Below are 20,686 nucleotides of genomic sequence, written 5' to 3'. Positions count from 1 at the left end.
GTCTCAAAATTGTCAACAGTGATATCGACTAGGAGACCCCAAATTTGATTCACCCCAAAGCTAACACCTGTCACGATTTGCTCATGAGCAAGTTGAAATTTGATACCTATCTTGCTTTCCCTTGACATATACATGGGTTTCATAGTAAAGGGGGGAAATACTCTCCCTCAGGGGTACAACAGAAAGCCATGGCCCACAGGAATATCATGGAGAATATTAATCCATTCCCAAGGTAGGCCCAACAGAAGAAGAGAGGAGAGAATAAGAACTTTTTGAGTACAACCTCTGCACTGTGAGGCTGTCCTTGGCCTACATCTTATTGCTTTTCGTTCATCTGGTCCTTCACTTGAAAGGAACTTTTGCTCCAAAATCTATAGAGGATAAAAGAACTGGTTTAGTTTCAGGACACATGTCATGAAAGCATTTTCTTCTGTGTGTCCTAGCCCAGGAGATGCCCCTCTTTTAAAATGGGAAAGATCCATTCTGTTCTGAGCCTGGGGTCATCTGAGTAAAAGAGGGAAACGTGGTGGAAGAAATGTGTTAGGTATTCACAATGCATCAGACATTTGACCTAGATTGGTGTCATCTGTGGTGGGTTGAATAGTGTCCACCGTCCCCATTCGCATCTACTCAGAACCTTAGAACATGATCTGAGTTGGAAATAGGTCTTCGCAGATGTCATCAGTTAAGGATCTTGAGCTGATATGATTCTGGAATTAGGATGATCCTTTGATTCAATAACTGTTGTCCTTGTAAGAAGAGAGGAAGGCCATGTCAAGATGGAGGCAGAGGTTGGGTGATGTGGCCATAGCTGAGGAACACCCGGGACCACCAGGAGCTGAAAGAGATGAGGATGTCTTCTTGCCTTGAGCTCTCAGAGGGAGAATGGCCCTGCTGACATGTTAATAAGACAAATTTATGAGGAACACAGGCTTATCCTCACTTTCTAGGTGAGGAAGCTGAAGCCACTCAGCAGTGGACAGAGAATTTCAAACTCATACCTGTTTGACCTTAAGGCTGCTGCCTTAACCCACACTGCTTGTCTAATAAGAAAAAGCCCTCATCAACTGCCTTCTGAGCCTGAGCCTCCCTAACTGTAATGGGGATATGAATCAGGGGCTCTTATTAAAATGCAGCCTCTGAGTTCTTTGGTTTGGAAGGCTCCTGAGATTCTGCATTTCTGACATGATCTGGTGATCAGCACTTGGGTAGCCCTTTAGGTAGCAAGGACCTGAATCAGTGACCAGAAAAGTGTTTTGGCGCAAAGAGGCAGATAGTACATATTCTCAGCTTTGCACAGGGTCATACAGTCTCTATTGTAGCTGCCCAACCCTGGTGTTGTTACATGAAAGCAGCCATAGACAATAGATGTGAAAATTTGAATTTCATATAATTTTCGTGTGCCATGAAATATTATTCTTTTGATATTTTTTTAGCCATTACAAAATGTTTCAAAAAATTCTTAGCTTCCTGTTGCAGAAAACGGTGGCAGGCTGACTTTGACCCACAGGCTATGGTTTGCAGAACCCTGGCCTAAATTACTAACACCTGGTGGGTGTGTAATACATAAGCGATGATCTTATTTTTTTTTTTTTTAAGCAACATATTTTAAAAACATCCTGGTGGTATGGAAAGAGCATTGGAGTGGGGATGTGAAAATCTAGGTTTCAAATGTGATCTGTGATCTTTATTTACAAATGACTTTTCTGAGCTCTGTCATTTTTTTCATTTCTTTACTGGAGTTGATGATAAAAATTGCCCTCCTTATCTTCCTGGGTTGTTTGGGGGCTAAATGGTAAAAGATATTCCCTAGCTCCACTTTCTTCCTGTTGCTTCTACCCTCTTTGTTCACTTTTTCATACGAATTTACTCTCAGCAGGTAAATTAGCTGAGATGAGAACATTTAATTTAAGTGGACTTGTGTCAACATCAATCTTAGAAATAAAGGTGCCAGTGTGCCTTGAAAGCCTGTACATCATCAATCTAAAAACACTGGAAATAGATACTTGTAGGCCTGCAACAAACAAACCCCAAAGCCAGACAGACATCTGGGAGGATACCGGAATGGTGGCTAGATGGCAGAGGAAGAATGGATGATGAGGGCTGAGAGGCAGAAGCATGCAAAAGGAATAGGGGGTGTAAGGAAAAGAAGCCATGAACAAGGACTGAGTTTGAACATGTCATCCCTTTATTAATCATCATTGCAACTCACACCATTGTGGAGATGGTTATACACCGCTATGTATAAAACATGCATATTTGCTCCCAACATTCTCACTTCAAAGTCATCTTTAGGAGCGAGGATAGGATTAATTCTCATTGACATTGGCTTCCTATGAAGTTCATCTTGATTAAAATCTTCCTCAACTGGTGAGCCACAAAAATGAACCAGGAAATATTGGACCCTCATTAATTGCTCAAAGGTAACACTTAATTTGCAAATCTACCTTTTTATTTGCCAGTTGAAAGTAAACAAGGAAAGGCAGGGGGGTCACAGAAAATGAGCTAATATTCAAGTTTCTACAAGTAAGAGAAATTTGACCCTAAAGATAATGTTGAATTGCCATTCCTGTAACATACCTTCCATTCACCAGTCATATCCACAGCTGGGTGTTGTTTTTGCTTTGGCCCCTTCTCTTTATTCTTTCTGGAGTTATTTCTCCACTAATCTCCAGTAGCATATTGGGCACCTACCTACCTGGGGAGTTCATCTTTCAGTGTCCTATCTTTTTGCCTTTTCATACTGTTCATGGGGTTCTCAAGGCAAGAATTCTGAAGTGGTTTGCCATTCCCTTCTCCAGTGGACCACATTTTTTCAGAACTCTCCACCATGACTCATCTGTCGTGGGTGGCCCTACACTGCATGGCTCATAGTTTCATTGAGTTAGACAAGGCTGTGGTCCATGTGATTAGATTGGTTAGTTTTCTGTGATTGTGCTTTTCAGTCTGTTTGCCCTCTGATGGAGAATGATAAGAGGCTTATGGAAGCTTCCTAGTAGGAGAGACTGACTGAGGGGGAAACTGGGTCTTGTTCTGACTGGTGGGTCCATGCTCTGTAAATTGTTAATCCACAATGGTGGGATCACTCACCTAGTGCCCCTGATCATGATGGTGTGATCACTCACCTAGTGCCCCTGATCATGATGGTGTGATCACTCACCTAGAGCCAGACTCCTGGAATGTGAAGTCAAGTGGGCGTTAGGAAACATCATTATGAAAAAAGCTAGTGGAGGTGATGGAATTCCACTTGAGCTATTTCAAATCCTAAAAGATGATGCTGTGAAAGTGCTGCACTCAATATACCAGCAAATTTGGAAAACTCAGCAGTGGCCACAGGACTGGAAAAGGTCCGTGTTCTTTCCAATCCCAAAGAAATGCAATGCCAAAGAATGCTCAAACTACCACACAGTTGCACTCATCTCACACACTAGTAAAGTAATGCTCAAAATTCTCCAAGCTAGGCTTCAGCAATATGTGAACTGTGAACTTCCAGATGTTCAAGCTGGTTTTAGAAAAGGCAGAGGAAACAGAGATCAAATTACCAACATCCACTGGATCTTCAAAAAAGCAAGGGAGTTCCTGAAAAACATCTGTTTCTGTTTTATTGACTATGCCAAAGCCTTTGACTGTGTGGATCACAATAAACTGTGGAAAATTCTGAAAGAGATGGGAATACCAGACCACCTGACTTGCCTCTTGAGAAATCTGTATGCTGGTCAGGAAGCAACAGTTAGAACTGGACATAGAACAACAGGCTGGTTCCAAATAGGAAAAGGAGTATGTCAAGGCTGTATATTGTCACCCTGCTTATTTAACTTATATGCAGAGCACATCATGAGAAATGCTGGGCTGGATGAAACACAAGCTGGAATCAAGATTGCCAGGAGAAATATCAATAACCTCAGATATGCAGATGACACCACCCTTATGGCAGAAAGTGAAGAAGAACTAAAGAGCCTCTTGATGAAAGTGAAAGAGGAGAGTGAAAATGTTGGCTTAAAGCTCAACATTCAGAAAACTAAGATCATGGCATCTGGTCCCATCACTTCATGGCAAATAGATGGGGAAACAGTGGAAATGGTGGCTGACTTTATTTTTGGGGGCTCCAAAATCACGACAGATGGTGACTGCAGCCATGAAATTAAAAGATACTTACTTCTTGGGAGAAAAGTTATGACCAACCTAGACAGCATATTAAAAAACATTACTTTGCTGACAAACGTCTATCTAGTCAAGGCTATGGTTTTTCCAGTAGTCATGTGTGGATGTGATAGTTGGACTATAAAGAAAGCTGAGTGCTGAAGAATTGATGCTTCTGAACTGTGGTGTTGGAGAATACTCTTAAAAGCCCCTTGGACTGCAAGAAGATCCAAACAGTCCATCCTAAAGGAAATCAGTCCTGAATATTCATTGGAAGGGCTGCTGCTGAAGCTGAAATTCCAATACATTGGTCACCTGATGCGAAGAGCTGGCTCATTTGAAGAGAGCCTGGTGCTGGGAAAAATTGAAGGCGGGAGAAGGAGATGACAGATAATGAGATGGTTGGATGGCATCACTGACTGAATGGACATGAGTTTGAGCAAACTCTGGGAGTTGGTGATGGACAGGGAGGCCTGGCGTGCTGCAGTCCATGGGGTCGCAAACAGTCAGACACGACTGAGCAACTGAGCTGAACTGAACTGAACCTTCCATTCAGTCCAGCTGACATTTCGAAAGCACTCACCAGGTATTAGGCACTGGACAACACCCCAGCTCCACCAATGAGTTCAAACAGAGAAGGACCTTGTCCATGCCCACAAGGAATTTGCAGTCTAGAATGAGAGACAGGCCTTCCCAATCAATAGCAGCAATAGACCACAGAATACACACAGTTAAGACAGTGTATACAAGGTTCAATGGAATGGATGATGAAGGATGTTTTATTCTAGGTGGGGCCAAGGGAGCAAGGGTAATGGCATAAAGATTGGGCAGAGAACACCCAAGTAAGTTTTTGAAGAAGAATAGCTCATGCATATAGAATGCTTATTACATGCCAGATATTAAGCTACATAAACCGATTTGATCTTCACAGTAATGGATTCTTTCTCTTTTCCTAAAAGATGGGATTGGGATAGAGAGACACTAGTCAGTGTCTGCCAAACTGAAAACACATAAGTGCAAGAGGCATACATTAGCCATGTCAGCCTATGTGGACACTCAAGCACTCCAAACTGCCCTTTACAAAATGGCAGAAGCAAATGGCAAATGAGAATGAATGAACCAATGAGCAAATAGAAACAAAGATAATGGGGTGATCAAGCAAGAGAAAAGGAGGACTACCTGTTTAAGTGGGCATTGACAAGTTTACACTTGTTTACATGTCTTAGGTCAAGCAGCCATAATATAAACAGTCTATTTCCAGCCCCAGTCCTCCCATCCTAGCTGATTGCACCATTATCAGTCATGTGACCCACCTTTTGGCCTGTGGATACCAATGCAGTGAGTCGAAAATACCTAAGGAGAAGTAAACCTAAAAGGACAGTAGCTAGTTGAAGCCTGGGTATCCTGAGGGCTTTCTAGCACCTGCTTTGTGATACCTAGCTGTTCGCCCTTTGACTCCACGGGCTGCCTCATTATCTTACTGATAAAATTCCTGATTTTTGGCTTGTGGTATTTTAAAGTGGAAGTTTCAGTTAGCTTCAACCAAAAGAATCTTACTTAAAACATAAAAGAAGAACCTGGGCAATTATTTCTCAAGAGGGTAACTTTTCAGTGTACCCACAGGTTCCTGAGTAGAGCTTTTGTTTCATTCACAACAAATTATTTCACAGAATATTATAATGTTAAAGAATAAGAACTTCAGTGCTTTGGGTGATAGGATTTAACACTTCCCTATCTGTACTATATTCCCTATTTTTATTTTTATTTATTTATTTTTTTAAAATTTTATTTTATTTAACTTTAAAATATTGTATTGGTTTTGCCATATATCAAAATGAATCTGCCACAAGTATACATGTGTTCCCCATCCTGAACCCTCCTCCCTCCTCCCTCCCCATACCATCCCTCTGGGTCGTCCCAGTGCACCAGCCCCAAGCATCCAGTATCGTGCATCGAACCTGGACTGGCGACTCATTTCATTTTTAGATCCTCTATTATAGGACTGCTGATTTTAACAATTATCAGAGAGATTGAGGCATGTAAGAAGCAGCCATATATTAATGACTCCTCTGGTATAAAACTCAATGAACATGACAGATTGAACCAGTTAAAGGATCTCTTTTCCCATCCTGTTTACCCATAAAAAAATAAGACCTGGTTGCCACTTGATGAAAGCTGCCCCAAACATAACACTAGAAGAATATTCATGTGTGATCAGTTTTTCAAGTGGCTCTTATTATGTCCTAATCATATTATGGATGGTGGAGAGAGGAGAGTCTTTGAGGTTGAAACTGAACCCCATATTCAGGAATGTGAAAGTATATACAGGCCTACTGGAACCTGGAGCCTTTATCCATCCTCATTCTGTTTACCTTGTAGGGCATTTTCGAGGATCAGATGACACTTTGGAAATGCAAGTGCTTTATCATCCTATCACCATGTCAGTGTGAGGAATTAGGGGGCAAAAAAGGAAGGATTGAAGAGGAAACTGACATTTGTTGACTTGTATGACTTCTCAATTAGCCTGTAGAACATCCTGCTGCTAGGTATTGGGTGGGCCGAAAAAGTTTGTTTGGGTTTTTCTGTAACAGCTTATGGAAAAACTGGAATGAACCTTTTGGCCAATCCAATATTATTTTTCTTTTCCTATTTTATACATGAGGAAATGGAGGTTCATTTAGGCTCTTAAATTATATCAACAGTCATAACAGAAAAACAGCTTTCCATACTAAAATGTTCTTTTCCATGTCTCAACACTCATACTCATTTACTATCTTCTTTCAAAGGTGGTTATAAGAACACTTTAGCACAATGATTCAATTACAAGTTATGTATATTCCATGGTGAGATCAACTGGTGAGGAACCATGCTACTCCCCTGCATCAAACAACCATTTCTGTGTTAGTCTAGTTGTGGGGGCTGAATTCAAAATATTTCATATGGATGCAACAAGCCATTCAGCTCAATTGGAGGGCAAGTTGTAGCACAGGATTTTTTTATTCCTTTTGATAAAGAAGAAAAGGCCACATATTTGCCAACCTTCCCATCAAACCTGTTTGTCTTCAATGTGTTAGCACAAAAGGTGCCCCAGCAGAGGGGTTGAATGGGAACTGAAATCCAGCCATAGCTCTGTTCATCAAGCCTGGTACAATGGCAGGGACCTACTTCATCACAGAGAGAGCATTTTTCTGCCAGTGTGCCCAAGCCCAGCTGTATAAGTCTGGGAGGGATATCATTTATTGATTCAAGTTATCCTTAAAAAGGCAACCTATTGACTAATATCTCCCCTTTCCTTTCAAAGGCACACTTTTTTTCCCCCTAAAGACACATCTAATCCAAGAGTAAAAGCAACTTCTGCTCAAGGAGAAAATACAAACACCTGTCTGTATAGTCTATGACTATCAGGTGCTCCCCAAATAAAATTTATAATACAAGTGGCTGATTTTTTGAGGCAACAAAATCACAGAAACCTAATTGCAGAGACAAAGGTAGTCCTTTGCTTCTGATTGCCTTGTAAGGAGATATTCAACATGGGCCTGAATCAGAGGGAACAGATTCTCTGAGATTATGTCCTTGAACAAGGCTCAGTGACACAGCTCTTGATCCTACATGTGTAGCACATCATGAGACTCTTCTTTGCTTAAGCATCTTGGTTCTGGTGGGGCAGGGAAAGGCAGAAAGAAACCTTGGGGAAACAGAAGCAGCACTCCAGATTCAGATTCTCTAGGAGGGACGCCAAAGTATCAGTTTTCATCATAGCATTGGTCTTTTTCATAATCAGCTCTTACTTTCCCGAGGTTTCACTGTTGGGTCAGATGGTAAAACATCTGCCTGCGATGCGGGAGACCCAGGTTCAATCCCTGGGTTGGGAAGATCCCCTGGAGAAGGAAATGGCAACCCACTTCAGTACTCTTGTCTGGAAAATTCCATGGATGGAGGAGCCTGGTAGGCCACACTCCATGGGGTTGCAAAGAGTTGGACAGGACTGAGTGTTTTCACTTTCACTATCTTTCCTAATAATGGCTTTAATAGACATTTGCTTGTGATTGATTGTAAAATATATAGAGGTGATTCTCATCCATTGTTATATATTGCATATTCATGTCCACCCCCAATTTTATATGCCTAAAATCTAATGTCTTATGTGATGGTATTAGGAAGTGAGGCCTTTGAGAGATAATTAAGTCATGAGGGTGGAGCCCTCATGATAGGATTAGTGCCCTTGTAATTAGTGCCTGTGTAAGAAGAGAGCTTGCTTCCTTTCTCTCTTCTCCACCATGTGAAGATATAATAAGAAAATGGCCATCTGCAAATGAGGATGCTGGCCTTTGCTAGACACTGGATCCATCAGCACCTTGATCTTAGACTTCCCAGCCTCCAGAAACGTGAAAAGTAAAAGTTGGTTGTTTAAGACACCCACTCTACTTTAAGTTATACGTGGGCTTCCCAGGTGGTGCTAGTGGTAAAGAACCCGCCTGCCAATGCAGGTTAAACATAAGAGACACGGGTTCAATTCCTGGGTTTGGAAGAACCCCTGGAGGAGGGCACAGCAACCTACTCCAGTATTCTTGCCTGGAGAATCCCATGGACAGAGGAGGCTGGCGGGCTGCAGTTCATAGGGTTGCATAGAGTCAGACACGACTGAAGAGACTTAGCACTCAGCACTCAAATGCTAATATACTCTATGTCAGAGAGAATGTATAATTCAGGTGTTGAGTATTACACATAACTGCAGTAGGACCATGGGAATGTGGCATTTAGGTGGTGGTAGGAAAGATTTAACATAGCAGGCTTGAGATCACTATCCTTAGACTGGCTTGCTTTCAGAGTAGGCCATTGCCTGGAGTCTGGGAACTTGGTTTTTGGGAGAGTCCCCACCATGCCCTAACTGAAAACAGTGGCTTGCTGTGCCTAAACTGTTTATACAAACAATATAATTTATGCTGAATGTCTGCTTTCCTTTTTGGAGTCTGGAATTCTGAAACATGCTAGGCAAAGAGCACCTATAATACTAGCCTATTGAAACTCTTGAACACTGAGTCTCTAATGAACTTTCCCAGAAGACAATACTTCACATGTGTTGTCACAGTTTGATGCTGGAGAAATTGAATTAAGTTCATTCTTTGTGAGTCCACTGGGAGAGAACTCTTGAAAAATTTATCAGATTTCTTCCAGATTTGGTCCCCATGCTACTTTTCCCTTTGCTGATTTTCCCTTGTATTTTTTTGCTGTAACAAGTCATAGCTGTGAGTGAGACCATATGCTGAGTTCTGTGAGTAATCCTACCAAATTGTTGAACCTGAGGGTTGTCTTGGGAACCCTCAACATAGCTGAACACCAGGAGTCATGGGAGTAACAGAAGGAAAGAGGCAAATAAAAAGGTGAGATCTGCTGACAACCAACCAACTTATCAGAAAAAAATACCTTCAAACCACAGAATATATGTTAATTTCTATCTTGTTCTTTCCTCAAATGTTTAGCAGTAGCTTATGACAAGAATATGAATAATGATACAGCATGATCTCATTATATAAAAATATACATATTGGCATGGGGAAAAAGACTGGAAAGAACACACCAAAACATTAGCAGTTGTTTTATCCAGATGAAGTGATAGAATTCTATTGCTTAATTTTTTCCTCTTCTTCTGCATAACTTTATTTTCCATATTTTCTACAATGAACACATATTGCTTTTATAATGAGACTAGAAAAAGATTACATAAAATTGAATGTTAAAACATAATTAAGAACGGAAAAAATCAAAAAAAAATACAGAAAAATGCAGAAAGCCGTTACTAAGAGAAAAACATTTAAAATAGATGTACAGACTGTAAAGACCTAAAACTTTTAACATTTCTGCCTCAAATTTGACTCTGGGTTCCCTGAAAGAGAAGGAAACATAGAGACACAGTTCAGTCTGTTGTCAAGAAGGCAAGGTATTTATATCACTATATATTTGCTTACCACAAACTCAATGGCTTAAAACAACAAAGCTCTATAGGTCATAAGTCAGCTAGGTTATTTTCTAAGAGTATCACAGCCTGAAGTCAAGGATTTGGCCAGGACTGAGCTTTCATCTTGAGTCTCTGGAAAGGTCTGCTCCCAATTTCATTCTCCTTGTTGGCAGGATTTACTTCCTTGTGGTTGTTGGACTGAGGTCTCAATTTCCTTGCTGTATGTCCTCCTCCATCTTTTTTTTTTTTTTTTTTTTGCACTCTAATCCTAGGTTTATTCAACACAGTTCTTTTAATCTACACAACAAAGTACAAACACAACATCATCTAAAATGCTGCATATCCTCCTCCATCTTTAAGTAAGCAGTAATATATTGAATTTGTCTTGTGCTTTGAATCTCTTACTTCTTTGTCTATAACCTTACTTTAAGGGGGTCATGTGACTAGATCAGGACTCCCCAAAGAATCTGCCTTTCTTAAAATCAGCTGTTCCGTATATTATAATGGAATCACAGGAATGAAATCTATCATATTCACAGTCTCTGGGTTATACAGGAAGTGTACACCACCAGGTTGTGGGGAATCTTGGGGATCATCTTAGAGTTCTGTCATATGTAGCATGTATAATTTTATGCTGGAATTTAACCACTTTGCCTACAGAGATATAGTATATCCCCTCATTCTGTACCCAGAGATAGTCCTAAGGAAATACAGATAGCAACTTGTGTGAACATTTATCACACTCAAATTCTCCTTTTAATTTGAAAGTTTATCTTTTGAGGAAATATGCTGGAAACAAGCTGCAAAGGAGGGAAAAATTGGCTGGAGACCGTGGGCAGGACAGGTGTTTTTAAGCAGAATGGAAGGTGATTGACAGAAAGCACCCACAGTTTGGGGGAATGAGAACGTAACTGAGAATTTGGAATCAGAATTCCTAGTTTCTGCCTGTACCTAGTCTTGTGGGCTTTGCCAAGTCCTTTTCTTTCCCCTTGAAGGCCTAGCTTTCCTTTCCTTTTTAAAATTTTATTTATTTATTTGGCATAAAGAGCAGTCTGAATAAACCTAAGTGATGTCTCAGCTTCATACTTTGAACTACTAGGTAGATGCGAATGGCACATGTGCCTTGTTTCCCAAAGTGTAATTCAGGGACCAGCAGCATTGGCATCACTTAGGAATGTGTTAGAAATAAAGTTTCAGGCTTCACCCCAGACCAACTAAATCAGAACCTGGTTTACAACGCAATGGCTGCATGAGCCATTACAGCTTGAGAAGTGATGCTACAGAGCATTACTGCTCCCTTTGTGAATCCTGCTGCCCAGACCCACTATGGTCCTGAGGACCTGGGACTTATGTCCTGTGGTCTGCCCCATCTCTCATTTTCACCTCCTTAGAAATGAAAATAACTGCTGCTAATGGACTGGGGTTGTGGCTGGATGCTCACCTCACTTTAAGAAGCCACAGTTAAGCTGATCCTTAAATTCATATGGAAATACAAGGGATCCAGAATAGCCACACACACACACAAGAATGAGATTGAAGGACTCAAACTTCTCAATTTCAAAACTTTCTATACAACTACTGTAATCAAGAAAGTTTAGTACTGGCATCAGGACATACACAGACTAATGCAACAGAATTGAGAGTATAGAGATAAATCCATATATCTATTTGTGATTAATTTTTGGCATAAGTGCTAAGATCATCCAGTGGGGAAGGAATAGTCTTTTCAAGAAGTAGTCCTGGATATCCGTGTGCAAGAGAATGAGTTTGGACTGCAACCTCACACCATAATCAATATTTGGCAAAACTAATACAATTATGTAAAGTTTAAAAATAAAATAAAATTAGAAAAAAAAATTAATTCAAAAGTGATCAAAACCTAAATGTTAGAGCTAAAACTATAAAACTCTTAGAAGAAAACAGGGGCAGACTTCAAGTTTTTGGATTTCTTACATTTAATACCCAGATCACAAGAAACAAAAGAAAGAATAGATACATTCAAATTTAAATAGTTAAAAATGTTGCACATTAAAAGACACTATCAAGAGAGTGAAAAGACAACCCACAAATGAGAGGAATATTTAAAAATTGTATGTCTGATAAGGGTTTAACACCCAGAATATGTAACTCAAAAACAAAAACACAATCAACCTAATTAGAACTTGGGCAAAGGACTTGAATAGACATTGCTCCAAAGATATGGAAATTGCCAACAAGCCAATGATAAGAGGCTTCACATCATTAATTATTAGGGAGTTGCAAATCAAAGCAACAATGGAAGAACACTTCACACCCACTAGGACTGTTATAATAAAAAGAAAAAAGAAACTGGAAAATAACAAGTGTTGACAAAGATGAAGAGAAATTAAAACCTTCATACATTGTTGCTGATAAAGTAAAATGGTTTAGTCCCTGTGGAAAATAATTTGGCAGTTCCTTAAAATGTTAAACATAGAATTACCATGTGAACCCAGCAAAGGAACTCTTGGGTATATACCTAAAATAATTGAAAACATACTTTAATGCAAAAATATGCTCACAAATTTTCATAGCAGCATTATCCATGATAAGCAACAAAAATGGGAGCACCACAAATGCCCATCAATTGATGAATTGATAAACAAAAAGTGGTATAGCTACAAAAGGGAATATTATTCAGCCATAAAAAGGTGTAAGCTACTGGTATGTGCTGCAACATGGGTCAACCTTGAAAACATTATGCTAAGTAAAAGAACGTAGACACAAAAGACCACATTTTATATAATTTCATTTATAAAAATGTCTGTAATAGGGACATCGATACAGACGGAAATCCTATTAATCATTTTTATGTGACAGAGAAAGAGGGGAATTAGGATTGACTGCTAATAGATACAAGGTTTCTGGGGAGAGGTAGTGGAAAGTTCTAGAATTAGGTGGTGGTGATGGTTACACAATGTTGTGAATATAATGCAAACCATTGAATTGCACATGTTCAAAAAGTAAACTTAATGATACATGAACTCTACTTCCATAATTAAATATATGAATAGATAAGCAAAAGAGCAACTTCTTGATTCTGGTCCTCTGACCTCAGGCATCAGAGGCCAAGCTAGGATCTCCCCTCAGTACACACTGAGGGAAGAGGCAGAACTGAGGTGGTAGTTAATCAGTTTAAGAGAAATGAAATTAAATCACAACATAAAATGAGGTGATGAAATACTTCCTCATTCAGAAGGAATATATCAACTGTAAAAACGAAAGTCTTTTCTTCTCTAGGGGTAGAAGCAAATGCTGCTTTTCTCAATTAAAGTGTCAGCTGTCCCTTCCTAAGGAAAGGAATTCAATCATCTAGTTGTTTGGTCTCCAAGCCAGTTGACGGAATTTTTTTTTTTTTCTCTCCCCACTGAATGGACTGTTTTCAAACTTCTGTTGGTGATGAATTATTTCACTGCCATCTGCGAAAAGCCTAAAAGCTGGTAGGGTCAATGAAATGTACTCTGGGATACTCTGAATCGGGTGTTCTGCCAAAGAAGCTGTAATGGGAGAAGGAGGGATTTTCTTCCCCCTTTTCACAAATATGGTGAGTCTCAGTGTTTCTGAAAAGCATTCTGTGATGTCTTAAGTGAGGATGAGGCTTCTCACTTCCTAACACATTTATATTCCTCTTCACCTAGATCACTCCTTCTCATCTTATGTTTCAGCTTAGCCATCATCTTCTTTAGGCAGCGACCCAGAACACCTGCAACCAGCAAGCACCCCAGAGGGGTTGTTCAATATTTTAGCCTGCCTGAAACAAGAGAAGAACCCTGCATTCAATTTCTATTTTTGCTAAACAAATTACTGCACACTTAGCAGCTTAAAACACCACGTCTTTATCACCTCAAAGTTTAGACAGTCAGCAGTCTGAGCTGGATCTTCTACTCAGGGTCTCATAAGGCTGCATTCACATGTGTCAGCTAGGCCATGTATTAATCTGGAGATTGGGGTCTTATTCCAAACCCATTTAGATTGCTGGTAGAGTTCAGTTTTTTGCCACAGTGGATCAGAGGACCTTGGCTCCTAGCAGTTTCTCCTTCCCGTAGGCAGTTCACAACCTGGTTGGTTTATTCAAGATCCTGTGCTGCTTTGAGACTTTGACTCTAAGGAAAGCCTAGACCTTGGTTTTAAAAAGACTCACCTGATTAGATCAGACCCACCCAGTATACTCTCTTCTGACTATCTCAAAAATCAACAAATAGGGATTCTACTTACATCAGAAAAGGTCTTTCACCTTTGCCATATAATGTAATATAATTACAGGAATGCTATCACATTATATTCACAAGCCCTATCCACACTCAAGGAGAAAAGATTATACAGGGTGTGTATACCAGAAACTTGGGCAGGAACTTGGAGACCATTTTGGAATTCAAAGACCCCTTGATTTACTTTGGGGACCACATTTCCCCCCACAGTTCATGAGATTTGGCTGCAACTGACCCCAATCTCTATTATTTTCTAACTGATTTTTATAGAAAATCCATTAGTGAGCTGTTCTTTGTCAAATAAAAGGCAGATCATGTCTGCCCTATAGGGAACCCGGGATATCACCTGGTACAGGCAAAAGCACAGTGATATTTGTGTCAGACAAACCTGGTTTGGAGTGCCCTGCTTCACCTCTTATTCTCTGTGCTGCCAAGCTCCTCTGTCAATGGGGATTCTCCAGGCAAGAATACTGGAGTGGGTTGCCATGACCTCCTCCTGGGGATCTTCCCAACCCAGGGACCAAACTCAGGTCTGCTGCATTGCAGGCCAATTCTTTACTGTCTGAGCCACCAGAGAAGCACTGATCTGAGCCACTGTGTGACCTTAGGCAAGTCTTAAAATCTCTCTGAACCCCAGTTCCATATGTGCAAAAGTGTTGTGAAGAATTAAAATGAGGATTGAGAATAAATATTGAGGCAGAATCCCAGGCCTCCTTATGTTTGTGATGAAACTAAAAGGAAAGACTTGTAATAAATGAACACATCTTACTAGAGCTTTCTTTTTATAAATTTTCTGGCCAAAATCTGAAACAGTACCACAGTGTGTTTTGCTGAGCAACGTATTTATCAGTGACTTTCACAAGATAAAATCTCTGAAAGCATTAAAACTTTGAAGAAGGGAAGCCCCCTTGTTCTGGAATTTCAAAACATCAAGGCCACCAGACAATACAAGATAGTCACATCTTCCCCTGAGGTCCTAAGTTAGCTGCTGACTGGATTTAGCTCCACTGAACTGAAGACTTGGGCGCCCTCCATTGTTTGAGCTATTGCTCTCCATGATCAGTGCCCTGGAACAGGGATCTAACTTTCTAGAAGCAGCAATTACTTACTCACCTAGGTCAAAACCATATCTAATGATTGTGTAGTGCATGTGCACACACATACACACATTCACACAGAACAGCAATACTCTCACCTCAACAAAATGGATCCTGTTCTCATTAATTTCATTAATAGTATAACTGTTATTTACCTGACTTCAGGAGGTTCCTCCTCTCGAAGACAGAGAGAAAGGAAGGGAGAAAGTGATGCAAAATCACTTTTTCTTCTAGTGTTCCTTAGTTAGAATAGTTACCTAAAAGCACAAGCCAGTACTTGGGAATGACCGTGTATGCATCTTCACATCTATACCCAGTGCACTACCAAATCTTGTTGGCTCTACCACTAAACTACATATCACAAGTCACTTCTTTCCATCTCCCCTGCTACTAGTCTAGCTAAAATCACCATCTCTTGTATAAAGAATTACAATAGTTACCTAATTGGTCCTTTGACTTTCACTCTTGCTTCTTGCCCTATAGTCCGATTTCCATGCAGCAGCCAAAATTTTCTTTCTAAAGTTAAATCATATCATGCCATTATTCTGCTTAAAATCTTAAACTGTCTTACATCTTAGTCCAAAATGCTTGATGTCAACTAGAAAATCTCAACAAGATCTGTCTCCTGCCTTAGTCTGCAACCTCATCTTATCCTATTCTTTCCCACATTTGCCAATAACTGTAGCTACATTGCCCTGCTTAACATGCTAAGCTTATTTCCTCCTCAGAGCCTGTGCCCTGGTTGTTCCCTCTACCTGGGACATTTTTCTCCTTGAACTTTGCACCCACAATTAACTCTTTTATGCCATTCAGGTCTTAGCTCAAATGCCACCTTCTCAGAATAACTTTTTAAGTCACCCCCATCTAAGTTAGAACTAATTCCTAGTTTTACAATCAAGTCACCTTGTTTCTATTCTTCATAATAATTTGTATGATTTTATTCTCTGTAATATTTGTTTTTGTGGGAACCTCAGTCCCTACCAGAATGTAAGCGCTATAAAAGCAAAAACCTTATAGATCTTGTTCAATTTTATGTCTTCTGAACTTAGATGACTCTTTGGTATTTATTAAGGGATATTTGTACCCAAATATATATGTAATTATATATATATATATATATATATATATATATATATATATATAAGGGCACAATTGGGTAAATGGATTTTCTCCATTTTCAAATGAAGAAAGAAGCTTGAAGAACTTGCAGAATTGTTTTTGAGTTAAAAAGCTAGTAAACATCTTTGAAGCCAAGAATATCTCTGCAAAACAAACAATAATTATAAGCACTTCCGTAACAATATGTGCCAGGTACCAATATGTGCCAGTACAGTCCTCACTTAATCTGCAAATCTTCTCTAAGGTGTATTTGGTGGGGTGTGGGGGGAGGGTTAACAAATAATGATTGATGTATATTACACATGGCACAGTTCAGTGCAGTCAGTCAGACACGTTTCTTCCATTACATGGTTCTGCCAGCTCCTTGGGCCTCAGAATCTGGATTCTTTGCAACTAGACTACAAATAAAGGAAAGAGATCTTTCCAGGGGATCTTCCCAACCCAGGGATCAAACCTAGGTTTCCTGTATTGCAGGCAGGTTCTTTATCAGCTGAGTCACAAGGGAAGCCCAAGAATATTGGAGTGGGTAACCTATCCCTTCTCCAGGGGATCTTCCTGACCCAGGAATGGAACTGGGGTCCCCTGAATTGCAGGTGGATTCTTTACTGAGGTATCAGGGAAGCCCCAAATGAAGGAAGAGAAAATGTCAAATAGCATGGCTGATTTTTAGGGACCAGGTTATTCTCTTCCAGCACAGCAACACAAGGGAACAGGTAGAACATATTGTCTAATTTGAAAAAAAAAAAAAAAATAGTAAGCAGGCCTAGCTCACAAACGTGGGATTGGGGGAAGAGAGGTGCATGCAAACTGGGTCCTATTCCTCCACATTTCATTGGCCAGGACTCACCCATGTGACTTGATCTGAACCCAGAAGGGGACGGGGATAGATAGTGCTTGCTGTGAGCCTGGGAGGAAGAGAGAGTGACAGTTGGTCTTTCTGATACGATGGAGGTCGTTATTCCTCTTGACGGGACTCTTGGTCCTGGGTGATCTGAAGGTGCCAAATGCAAATGGAAAGAAGTTCATTTAGGGTAAGTCAAAATAATGAGGAGGAAGGAAGCTTTTTCTTCAGAAGTGTATATATTTTACAAGTAAATGCTGTTCCTTTTGTCTTTACCCCCTTTTTTTGGGGAGGGGGCACCCCGAACTCCTGCTTGTCTTTCAAAATAGGGCTTTGCCACCTTTTAGAACTTGCCACCTAATTTCCCTGGCAGTTGTGACGTTTTTCTCCCTATACTTTTTAGTCCTCTTTCCACCTCAAAAATGAAGTTCTTTAAGAATGCGGTCTTTGCTGTTAGAAGTGTAAACTGTGTAACTTCTAATTTTCAAAGATTTTCCTACTGTCTATCATTTTAAACTTTGTGTCCATGTTGTGGAATATTCTGTTAAATAACTGATGCTCAGCCTGACAAAAAAGAGCGAATTTGAAAGTAATGGAAAGAAATTGTTTATAAGTATTTAGACAAAGTCTAAAAACTGGTATTTGAATAAGGCGGGCGACATGGTGTAAGAAAAAGAAAAGGTAGCCAGGGAAGATCATATAAAGATAAATTGAAAAACTGAAAATGTTGAGATATTTTATCTCTGTTTCATATCACAGATATTAATTTTAAAGGAGGAAATGCCTTGCATAGAGGTGATTTCTTCTTTTACTCAAACTTTTTCTTCGGAAACAATTTCAAGCTTTAAAAACCTTCTGAGATATGAACAGTATCGGGCAAACCAGATAGCCTTTATCCAGATTTCACTTCAGTATTTTATTGCTTATTCCATTTGCTTCATTGTTTACTCTCCATCTTTCTGAACCACTTGTGTGCCTCCTAGCCCCTTTCTGCTAAATATAAAGTATGTGTTTCCTGAACGTAAGGATATTTCTGGGGACTTCCTTGGGGGTCCAGTGGTTAAGACTTCATGCTTCCACTACAGGGGGTGCTGGTTCTATTCCTGGTCAGGGGACTAAGATTCCACATGCTACATGGTGGCAGCAAAAAAAAAATAAATAAATAAATAAATAAAAAAATAAAGATATTCTTATAAAGATTGTATCTATATAGTACCAGCGGATGGTTAGAACCAGAAGACATAGCAGTTAACACATGTTGTTGCAAGCCTTACTGTATTCTATGGTGATTGTTTCTTTCTTTTCCTTCTGCCAGAGGTCCTACTCTTGAGAACAAGGATCACAGCTGATTATCTCTGAATCCCGGTTTCTGGCACATGGTAGGTGCTTGTGATTTTTTTTTTTTTAATATTGGCTAATGGTAGAGGTTTGCAAATATCAATTTTTTTGTATGACAAAAAATGAATGAATTTTGTTTTTATTAGTACTTTCTGGTTTAACTGCTCTATGATCCATGAGAGTTGTTTGTAATGTGGCTTCTTTGTGAGATTTATTAATGTTTGTTTGTAACTTAATATCTCATCAGTTTTTGTGACTATGCCATGGGCTGTTGAAAAAAAGGTGCGTTCCCTATGATCAGAGTGAAAAATTGTACATATATTTGTAAATTCTACCTTGTTGATTAGTTTGCTTAAGTCTTCTCTGGCCTTCCTAATTTTTTGTTCACTTGATCTGCCTTGTCTTTAGAATGGAGTACTAAAATCTCCTCTATTATTATTGTATTGCCGTTTCTGTCTTCTTGCAGTTTCCACAGTTTTTACTTCATTAAGGTGTTGCTTACTATTTGGTAATATTCTTAAATGTTATATTATTCTGCATTGTGGCCTTTAATATAAAAAAATGTCCCTCTTCTGTTACATTTTTTGCTTTGAGATTTGAATTTTATGTTGCTGATACCTGGATATATTCCTTTTCTTCTACTGTTCTGTTTCCATATTTCTGTTTCCATTTGGTATACCTTTGTCCCTCTATTTATAACCTTTTTGAATCAGTTTGAGATATGTTTCTTGTTTACAAGAGAGTTGAGTTTTGTTCTGTGAATGAACTTGAAAATTGTTTTCTTTTACTAAGTAGGTAAAGCCCATTTATCCTTATGAATTATCTGTTTATTCTCAATGTTGTCACAATCTTTTAGAATTGTGTGTATTTTATTTCTCTTATAAGCTTATTCTTTTTTTAAAATTGGAAGATAATTGCTTTACAATGTAATGTTAGTCTCTGCTGTACAACAACATGAATCAGCTCTAAATATGCAATTGTGTGTATTTTATATTTGCTATGTTTCTCTATAACATGTGTGAATCACTTGCCCTTTACATATTTTAGGTGTTTAGAAAAGTTTGCAGCTTTGTTTTAGTGGTTATCTTAGTTCATACCTTTTTAAATATACATGTTTTCTTATTTAACTCATTGATGTCTGGTTTATCATCTTTTATTTGTATCATGCCTTCTATTGCCTATTCTCTTTTCTTCTCTGCTTTCCTTTATCACATTTATTGGTTGAATTGCTGTTACTTTGTCAAAACATCATATATATATATATATATATATATCTTTCACTCTCATTTATCCCAAATTTGTTTTGTTGCATAAATCTGTATTGTCCATCCGTCCTTCAATCTACTTACCTATGTACAAAATGATTTACCACCAGTCCTTTTGCTGAATTTTTCCAAATATTTTTTGGTTGAGAGAAGCTTATCTTCTAGTGCAGAAGTTTGCAAACTTTTTCTCTAACAGGCTGGATAATAAATATATTAGGCTATGCAGGCCATACGGTCTCTGTTACAACTGCTTAGCTCTGCTTTTGTAGCACACAAACTACTATAGACAATAAATGAATGTAGCTGTATTCTCATAAACCTTGATCTATAGACACTGAAATTTAACTTGTATATCATTTTTGCAGATCACAAAATATTGTTAATTTTAGAATTTTCTTTCACCAATTAAAAAATGTAAAAAACATTCTTATCTCAGTCTCTGTCAGAAACAAAACAGGCTTGATATAATCTGTGGATGCATAAATAGTTTGCCAATATTTGTTCTAGTAAATTTCTCAAAAAGGGCTCTGATTACAGAATTCCCTAAGATTTTGTAGGTTGAAAAACTGTATGTATGCATATGTAAAAGCCTTGATACTTGGGCAATTTGTTGGATATAAAATCCCTGTTTCATAATTAATTTCATTGAGTATTTGTAAAGTGCTTGTCTATTTTTGCTTTGCTTTTTATACTGTTTTTGAATG

The 20,686-nt window shown here is 39.0% G+C and overlaps 1 long non-coding RNA gene across 1 annotated transcript in view; it reads left to right on the top strand.

Moving 5' to 3' along the window:
- Nucleotides 1-19,870, top strand: part of LOC139181360 (uncharacterized) — a 224,563-nt gene extending 204,693 nt beyond the window's left edge. Inside the window, exon 3 of the long non-coding RNA XR_011565345.1 lies at nt 18,695-19,870. This is a non-coding gene — a long non-coding RNA (uncharacterized lncRNA). The remainder of the gene's footprint in view (nt 1-18,694) is intronic.
- The last annotated feature ends 816 nt before the right edge of the window (nt 19,871-20,686 follow it).

This window comes from Bos indicus, chromosome X (genome assembly GCF_029378745.1).
Source record: "Bos indicus isolate NIAB-ARS_2022 breed Sahiwal x Tharparkar chromosome X, NIAB-ARS_B.indTharparkar_mat_pri_1.0, whole genome shotgun sequence".
In the NCBI taxonomy this organism is placed as follows: Eukaryota; Metazoa; Chordata; class Mammalia; order Artiodactyla; family Bovidae; genus Bos; species Bos indicus.
This window is presented reverse-complemented; position numbering and strand designations above follow the sequence as displayed.